Below are 8889 nucleotides of genomic sequence, written 5' to 3'. Positions count from 1 at the left end.
TTTAATTGTATTTATTTACATTTACTGTTTTATCATTGCAATGTTGTGATACTTAAGACAAAGCCTACATTGGTTAACTTGTCGGTTAAACCTCTTTTATTTCCGGTATTATGCAGACTATTATAAAGTCAATCGTTTATTCACCAAATGCAAATAGCCTACTTCTGAGCTCTTGTTCCAACTTCTACCATTTTGGGTCTGGCCCCATAGTTGGCACTGTCAGAGGAAGTGGTGAATTAGTTTCCTGCGCAGTTCCACAGAACACAGAGAGGAGGAGGGGTGTGCAAAGAAGGTTAGCCAGCGATTGAAGAAAATGGCGATCATGCAGGACGAATGCCTCCCTTCATAGATGCTGCAAATGCGTTGAATTTCTTTAGCCTTACAGCCGGCTTTCATTTCCACTCTGTTGCACTTTAAACTTTATGAGGTAAGACTCGTTTTTAGATGTCTTTTCTTAACATTGAGTGTTGCTTTTGTCAAGAATACGAGTTACGCAGCTAGCTGAGCGGGCGGAGATGAGCTTGGGGTTGCGTAGTTTAGTTTGCCTGCTGAAATGTGTTGTTGGCCATTAAGCTAACGCGTACAGTACACTGCAACATCTAGCTAGTTGTGAGTTGCACAGATAAAGAAACGCATGTGAATGGTAGTAGTAGTTTCTTCTCATTCGATTGCTATACAATGGAAAGGTTTGCGAGTATAGCCAGCATTTTATTTGACCGTGCGAATGACCCGGTCTGAAACTTACAGTAACTACTCTAGTACTAACAGCTAGCTAACGAACCAAGCTATGCTATTGCCCCCTAAATCGCGACGCTAGCTAGTCTACGTTTTTTTGCAGTATTTAATGTGACGTTATGCTTGCAAAGTCCTCCTAGCACTATGCAGCTTTTATAGATATTTATATAAAACACTACAATGTTAGCTCTTAGGTAGACTCATGTTATGGTAAAATAATTCCAATTTTAATCTCCGCTGGCTTCCTACCAAACGGTGTCGTTAATGTTGAGGGGAGAGTGCATTATGGTCGCTAAGCGATGGTACAAATTTCCCCACTCATTATCTGTGTTTTTTCTGTTTGGTGGCAATGGTTCTGAAACAGTCCAATTCTATGTTACAAAATCATTCAAGGGTACGGGAACGACCACCTTCATCGGTAGGCTAGCAGCGGTGCAGCCACGGTCGGCGTTCGAAGCTTGATCTCTTGACTCAAACCAGTACTTTTAGCATGCTAGCTACAGTAGCAGTTAGTGGATAGCAAGTAAGCTAGCTAACAATTCAGGATTTGTGCGCACTGGCAAGTTGACACCCTCTGTCGGTATGCTTGATATTTGTACTGCTAGCGATGATTTTACCTATCGTACAATTAATGAATTCTTGTTCGTTCCGAGTACTGTATACAAGCATATTCGAATATTGACTAAATTGTTTGTAATTTGCTTGCTAGCTATATCATTCTCCAGCCGTGCACAAATATCTGAGCCGAGGCCATGTTAAGCTGCAAGCCTGTCAGCTGGCTGGATAGTTAATGGCGACGAGGGAAGCGGACTTTAAGCGTCTACCTTGAATTCTCACCTCAGACTAGGCTACCGTAGGCATAGGTGCAAAGAGAGAATGCCTCAGTAAAAACACTGTGGTAACTGCCTTCAGTTTTCTTAGGGTTAGACCAAGTGTTGAGGTTTTGTAGGCGAAGTTAACGCTTCAGCACAATTTGCAAGCATTGCAGCATTTACATTTATTTGCCATTACGCCAGTCAATTGCTGTCCCTTTTAGTACATGTGGTTATTGATGTCTTAAGTCTTGTTTCAAATCATTCTGCAACGTTCTAAACGGTTCGAGATATCCATTGCGCAATGTTGTCAGTCCTTAAATATGATGGGATTTTTTTTTTTTTTTTAGAGATTTGGAATTGGAAGCTGTTGCCACCAAAGAAACTGAAGAGTTAAAACAGGTAAGCCTAACTCCCCCCCTCCCCACTGCTTTCACCTCCATGAATGAACTATTGATCTGGCTTCTTCTATGGCATTTTGTGTGTGTGTGATACAGAGCGAGGGAGTGAAAGAGAGAAAAAAATTGTGTGGGCCTGTGTGTTTATGCCCTTCTGGCCTTTTCTATTTGGGGGGTGAGTGTGTATACTGGAGTCTGCTAGCAAAGCCGCACCAGGGCAGCTGCTGCTTGTGTAAGCACATGCAGTTCCGTTTGAATTGAAGAGCCCAGGCTCAAAGTGCTGAGTAAGCTGTGCCGTTTTAAAAACGCTAAATGAAAACCGTCAAACTTTTTTTTTTTTATTAGTATTCTTTTTCAAGGGCTGTTTGTTTTGCTCATTGTATTTGTACAGTATTTCCTGAGACAAAAAGCACCCCCCTACCTGTCCACACACACCCTAAAATTAAAGTGTTATATAGCCTCTTTAGTGTGAAATGAGGCTCTCAAACCTCCCCAATAACTTTCCTCTGTTCCTTGTAGCAGTTAGTTTAATCCTTAGTTTGTAGGATAAGTTCATTAATAATTCTCAGTTCAGCCTATCAGTATTTGTTCTCTGTCATAATACAATCAGGTTGATTATACTGCATTGTGTGGTTGATGGGCTTATTACTTGTCAAAATATTTGACGTTTCTAGTCCATTCCTGTTCCCAGCAGTGTGGTGATCATTTTTTCGATTTGTTGGGGCACTTTACTTTCACTTTCAGTCAAGTCAATACTATGACATGAACCATTCCCTGAGCTTGATGGTGATTTGTGAGATGATCTTTCCACTTGTACAATATTAATCACAACTTATTTCTGTAACACTGTGTTGGTGTAGTCAGTCATTCTTTCCTTGTAGATGTGACCATTGCCCCCTGACCATATAAAGCCACGCCTATGAAATACCAGAGAACAGGCTGTAAACAAAACACTCCAGTCATTTCCTCAGAGTACTGCTTTAGGGTGTCACTAACTGATGTCAGTTTCTTAGTGCAGACATTGGCAGTCAACTAGCCATTGTTTAGGCTACTTGAATCTAGTCTGTAGCTTGGAGCCCTGACTCCCACAGTTTCCTGGGTATTGGCTACCTTGTTTACACAATTGAGCCAAGCTGAGCTATAGGCTACATGTCCACCACAGCTGCAAGAACAGCGCTGATAAAAAGAAAAGAAAAGGGGGGCAACATTAAACTGAACGATCAAGGCTATCATGGTACCTTCGGTTCAATTTAGCACCATCGTGTGAAAAAGAGACAAGCCCCCACCCCCACACACACAAGCTCCTGCTCCCTAGACCCGACCTCTCTTGTGTGGAGGTTGACTCCTAGTGTCTAGCCTGGTCCAGGCCGTCAGCTGTGTCGGCGGTGCTGATTGTTGGCCACTCATAAACAGATGCCTTGGCCTTTGTGTGTGTTTGCTCTGGGAGGCCCCGGCTCTGTTGTTGAGCCGGCCATCTGCTGAAGCACTTCAGGCACCTAACCCTGGGGGAGGGGGATGGTGGGAGGGGGAGGGGAGGTTGACTTCCCTTCCTAACAGCTCCTGGAGGGAGGGGAGGGTGGTGGGTGACGTGATGTAGATGTCCTGTTGCGTTTTATCGTTTGGGAACCACCGACTGAGACGGGTCCCATGAGTCCTCGTGAGGACATGACGGCCCAACTGGAATTGAGTACATCCTAGAAAACTGTCAAGTCCTGTAACTCGATTGGTCCAGATATTGGCATTAACCTTAAGGAAAACGGTTACGGAACAAATGATGTATCTTCTATGGTGTCATCGTAGCCATTCTATCGTGAGAGAGTTTTGGTTCTGTTTTGCCTGTGTGATTTTGTGCTAGGTTGCAGGTGCTCATGATGGTTGGTGTGTATGGCCATGACTTAACATGAGCAACACGTGGGATGGCACGGTTCGCTGTGGGCTGTGATTTGGTGAGCGTCTCTAGTGGGAGAGCTCTTTGAGCGTGTGTGTGTGACCCACAGAAGTGATTGTCTGTTTATAGGGTAGTAATTCAGCGCAGTAATCCTGTAAGGAGATTAGCAGCAGCTTTCTCCTGCTGTCTAATTGGCCTCCCTGCTGAGTTCATGTCACTGAACTAGACTGACCAGGAAGTTTTTGTGCTGACCACCTTCCAAACGGCACTGACCAGACTTGTGGTGACTGACCGGCCACGGTTCTGTGCCTTCTGACTGTTATCCTGCTCTGTTGATACGACTGTGCTACCAACCTGGACCATTACAGTACTGGCCATGGATTCAGTAGCTGCTCTCTGTATGTCACAACCTTCATCTGGGGCTGTGTTGAGACCATGGCTTTTAAGTGTCGTCCTGTGTTGTGGAAATCAACGACAGGGACTCACTGTTCTGAGTCCAGCTACCCCAGAAGAGTGCAGCCTCGGTAGGGTACACAGAGTAACACCTCCCCTTGATCTCACCTTCCACAGGGAACCCACCCACAGAACGAAGAACAGTGGATGGAAGAGAGAGAGCGAGTGAGAGAGAGAGAAGCGTAAGAGAGTGAAGAAGCAGAATAAGACAACATAGAAGACTGGTCAACAGGTAAGGAGCTCCAAAGGGTCGAAGGCCAATCTCTGCCAATGCAAGGCCTTATATATCCACCATCCGGTTGCATGTCACGTCGCGTCCTTATGCCCGCCTCTGTTGTGACGTTCTGTGTCAACGTGGTCGACAGTCTGTGCGGTAGCCTTGCAGCCCCGAGTCCCCCTACGGCAGCAGAGTAGTAGGCCAGTCAGTGGGTGACCTGAACTAAGCTGAGCAGTGTATCAGTGCCATGTTTCCACTCAGGCCTGCTGTGGACACGCTGATAGGCCAGTGCAAGTCTTTATCTGTGACCTTGTCTCCTCAGGCGCCGTGCCAGGTTGGTTACTGTTTACTCCCCCTGGTGTGGCCAGGGAGCCCGGTAATACGATCCAAGCCGTGGTCTAGTAGTGAGAAGGGAGATTGGAGTCTAGGGAGAATCAGGTGGGCTGGTTCTGGAGTAAACACGTTTCTCTTTTAAGTTTCGAGGTCTGGGTTCCAGTCCCTGCCTTACCACTAGAAGGGGGTTGTGGAGGGACCCCCTGGCTGCTCTGAGACCAGCAGCTTGGGAACGAGGCTTATCTCATTCCCCCAGCTGGTCGGGGGTCCTCTTCATCCAGAACGCTGCTATAATCAGAGAAGAGAACCTGGGGAGACCTGCACGCACACAGACGACCACACACCCTCCTATAGAGGCCCCGTAGCCATGTCGGTCTGTGGAGCTTGTCCTTTCTGATAGGAGTGGTCATGGTTGGACAGAGAGAGATGGAGGCATAAGATGTGATAGTGATGTGATGTTCAGCTAAGCCTGGCCCAGAGGAATTGCCTTTTTCAGGATGTCACCATGACTACAGTTTTCCTCCTTGACAACAACAACTGTTCAGAATCCTCTGGATTCCGAATGTCAGGAGAATTCCCATCTCGATGACGTCATCACGTAGACGGCCTCGCGTAGTGACGCACGTGTTTGCGCACCAGCGGTGTTTGCCGATGTCGTCCCGCTATCCTATGCGCTAGCTTGTTGGCTTAAGCTCAAGATGTCTCTTGGTTGATGCAGCGTGGCCAAGAAAGAGAACGTGTTTCAGCAGGACCCACCAGTCCATTCCTCAACTAACAGCCCTGCTGCACTCTGCTTTCAACCAACAGGGAAGTAGATCCACTTGAGACAGAATAAAAAAAAAAAAGCTCTCCCCACCCAGTACAGTAGTTATACTCCACCCTCCATAGACTGTGTATGTCTGCCAGCCTCAGAGAGCAGGGTGCACACTATATAACCATAGACTGTCCTGTTTGAGTCATTGTTTGAGGCTCGGTGAATCACAATGGTTGTTTACATAAGTCTCCCTGGAAGGCAATTAAGTTCCGTATACCTGTTCTATTCTGTTCACCGCTATTCTCATCTCCCTCCTGCTCGTACTGTCTTTGTTGGTTTTTATTTTCTGCTGTTGGTCTGCCTGCAGGAGGAGGTCAACAGATATGGATTTTTGTTGTGTGAGCTGTCCTGGTTTTCGAGTTCAGTTTAGTACTCCTTTTCAGCGGTGCTCTCCTGAGTCGAGTCCCCCCCCCCCATCAAGCCTGGATCCCGCCATGAGGGGCCTACCTGCAAAGCCCCATAAACACAGAAGCAAGCAGGCATGCGAGTGAGCTAGCGAGTGTAATTTGATAGGTTCAAAGTACTCTTTTTTTTTTTATCGCACCGGGAAATAACCTCATTATTTCTCGCATGTTAAGAAAAGCTCCAGCAGCATTCCTTTCGAGCCATCAGAAATGACTGGCAGGTCAGGAACCTTTTCTCCTCTCTTCCCGCCTATTGGCTCGTGTTCTCTCTCTCTCCCTCCCCCCTTTCCCCCGGTACTCGCTCTACCTCGGCTTTGCCGTGCACCCTGCCCCCCTCCCTCGTTCTCTCTCTTCGTAAGATGACACCCTCTGTCTGAGAGGCAGTCCTTGAGGTTCTTATGAAAGCCTGACTGTGAGCAGGAACACACTGTACTCCTGTGTGCTGCACACACACACACACACAAACACCATAACCAGCTACTCTGTATTTGTTGTTGCACCTCTCTTCCCCCTCTCTCAGGAATTTCCTCCTGTTCCTGACTGCAGGAGGTCGGGCCTGCCGTGTTTCCCGTATTCGACCTCCTCCTCCGCTGTCTGTCATAGTGCTTTCTTCATCTTTCTGTCTGTGGTTTTCTATCTACTATTGATATCCCGGGTTAATAGTTTAGCGGCGTGTCCCTCCTCCTGCAGTCAGTTTAGTCCGGGCCTTTCCCTGTACAAGTTCCAATCGAAGACGGTGTCCGCAGTTGTCGTGCTAAGATGCTGTCCTTCTGTGCAGCGCTCTGAACAGGCTAGCTAGCGCAGTTGCTATTTCAGCCAAGAGGTTATAAATAGTGTGTGCGGCTGTGAGCAGAGCTAACGTTGCTAACCTGCACAGAGAAAGGTCAGAACTCGCACACAAACAGAACCGTCATCTCACTCTAGAACATTCTCTACGTTTAGGTTTCTCCTGGTTTCCTGCCTTTTAAAAAAATATTCTGAGAATTATCCTCAAGCAACACTTCACTGTTGTTCTCGTTCTCTCTCTCTCCCTTTGCAGAGCAAGGCACAGGATGAAAACTGTAGTTTAAAGATAAATATTAAAGGGAGGGATAAAGAGAGACAGAAGTAGTTGCTGCTAGCACTGTTGTTTCTGCTTCAGTAAGTCTGGTCCTGTTCCTGCCTTGTCAGTGTTGAAAGCGATTATATAGGCTTTTCCGCTGCTATATTAAGCTGTATCTGTACTTTGTGATGTGATGGAAATGGGCTCAGTGCCTTGTAGAGACAGGACAAACAAGTGTTAATGAGGCAGTTTACAACTGCTACAATGGGATTGAGCACAACAATGGTAGGCTTACTAGGAGAGTGTGCCCTCCACAGCCAGTGCCTGACAGGCAGCCATTTTGAATGAGCATTGCGTTGTGGTTGTCGATGAACATGGGGGACGAGTTCTCTCCTCAGTAAACCACAGCTCTCTCTTACTAGTGTACCAGGATGAGATTTATCCTCGCACTTTTCGAATCCAAAAGTATTTCTCACACAACGTCAAAATGAACAGTCTTTATCTTTTTGGGCTTATTTTCTTTGTGCAGTCGGACACACACACTTTTTCCTAAGAGGGTTTGTTGCCATGGAGAGTTACTGCCTGCCCGAAGCCTGTCAGATTTATACATGTCATCCCCCTTCTGCAGCCCGGCCCGTAGTTGCCCCAATACCCCCAAACCTCTCCCCTACACACCATAGTTACCCCAATACCCCTACACCCCACACAGTGTGGAAGGAAGGGCAAAGAGGAGAAGAGAGAGAGAGAGAGGAATGTGAGTTCATTTGGCTGTGTCCACCCACACCTGTGACAGTAATGTTTATCTCTGCTCTGCTTTGAGAAGGGAGCCATGTTAGCGTGCAGACACACACAGGGTATTCTGTTCCTCTGCTCGAGGAGTGGAATTACCAGACCCCTGCTTTCCATCTCACTCTGCTGAGGAAGATCGCTATCACGCCACGGATACCCCTATTCTGTACTGCCTGCCGTGGCACGGAACAGGCAATCCTCACATTATTTCATGTCTTGATTAGGTCGTGCAAGTGTTGAGGACTTCCAACCAGACACAAAGGGCTTTTTATTCCTTTTAGCGCATAACTAACCTCGTTTTTTTTCTTCTCCTTCTTCCTTCTCTTCTTCATCTCTTCAGTGCCAGAACATATCAAGTGTAGGCAAAGACCTGAACCTTGGCCTGACAGTCGAAACCACATCCCCCCTCTATTAAACCCAGACGTACACGCACACACACCAAACACACACGTCCCAGCGTGCTCAGCAATGCCAACGGGGCTCCAGCCAGCTGCCAGCCTCTGTGCCCGCTCCGACAAGTCCCACTCCCTTTCTGCTGACCCCTGAGGGCCCTGACCCCCTGACCTGTGACCTCTTGACTGTCGCCCTGGGAACCAGAGAGCAGCTGCCCTCCACACAGCCAGGGGGCGCCCTGAGGGCCAGCGAGGGAGCGCAGCAGCGTGCCTCTCTCACAGGTAGACACACACACACACACACAGCCTTCGCTGTAGGCGCTTTGAATCACTTAGACGCAGACCTAGACGAGACCAAAGATACAGCTGGAATGCTCTACTTTTATTCCTTCCTTCCTCATCTTGATCTGTCTGTATCTCTTTGTATGGTTGCACTGTTTGTCACTGTACCCTTGACATCTTGCACTCTTCTCTGTAACCTCCCCTTTTCACCCCCCGGCCTCCGTCTCTCTCTGCAGTGTGATGATCTTCCCTCTCTTGTTTCCTAGGCATGGCTCCCATTCGGGACTCGGTCAGCACTCCCCCTAACCAAACAGGTGACTACATGAATGT

The 8889-nt window shown here is 47.5% G+C and overlaps 1 long non-coding RNA gene across 1 annotated transcript; it reads left to right on the top strand.

Annotated features, from left to right (window-relative positions):
- Positions 1-303: 303 nt before the first annotated feature.
- Positions 304-8503, top strand: LOC136938357 (uncharacterized). Its single transcript, XR_010875266.1, has 4 exons — positions 304-427; positions 1898-1949; positions 4404-4518; positions 8226-8503. It is a non-coding gene; the product is annotated as an uncharacterized lncRNA (long non-coding RNA).
- Positions 8504-8889: the final 386 nt, after the last annotated feature.

This window comes from Osmerus mordax, assembly GCF_038355195.1.
Source record: "Osmerus mordax isolate fOsmMor3 chromosome 3 unlocalized genomic scaffold, fOsmMor3.pri SUPER_3_unloc_3, whole genome shotgun sequence".
Classification (NCBI taxonomy): domain Eukaryota; kingdom Metazoa; phylum Chordata; class Actinopteri; order Osmeriformes; family Osmeridae; genus Osmerus; species Osmerus mordax.
Note: the sequence above shows the minus strand (reverse complement) of the source record. Positions and strands in the feature narration are given on the sequence as shown.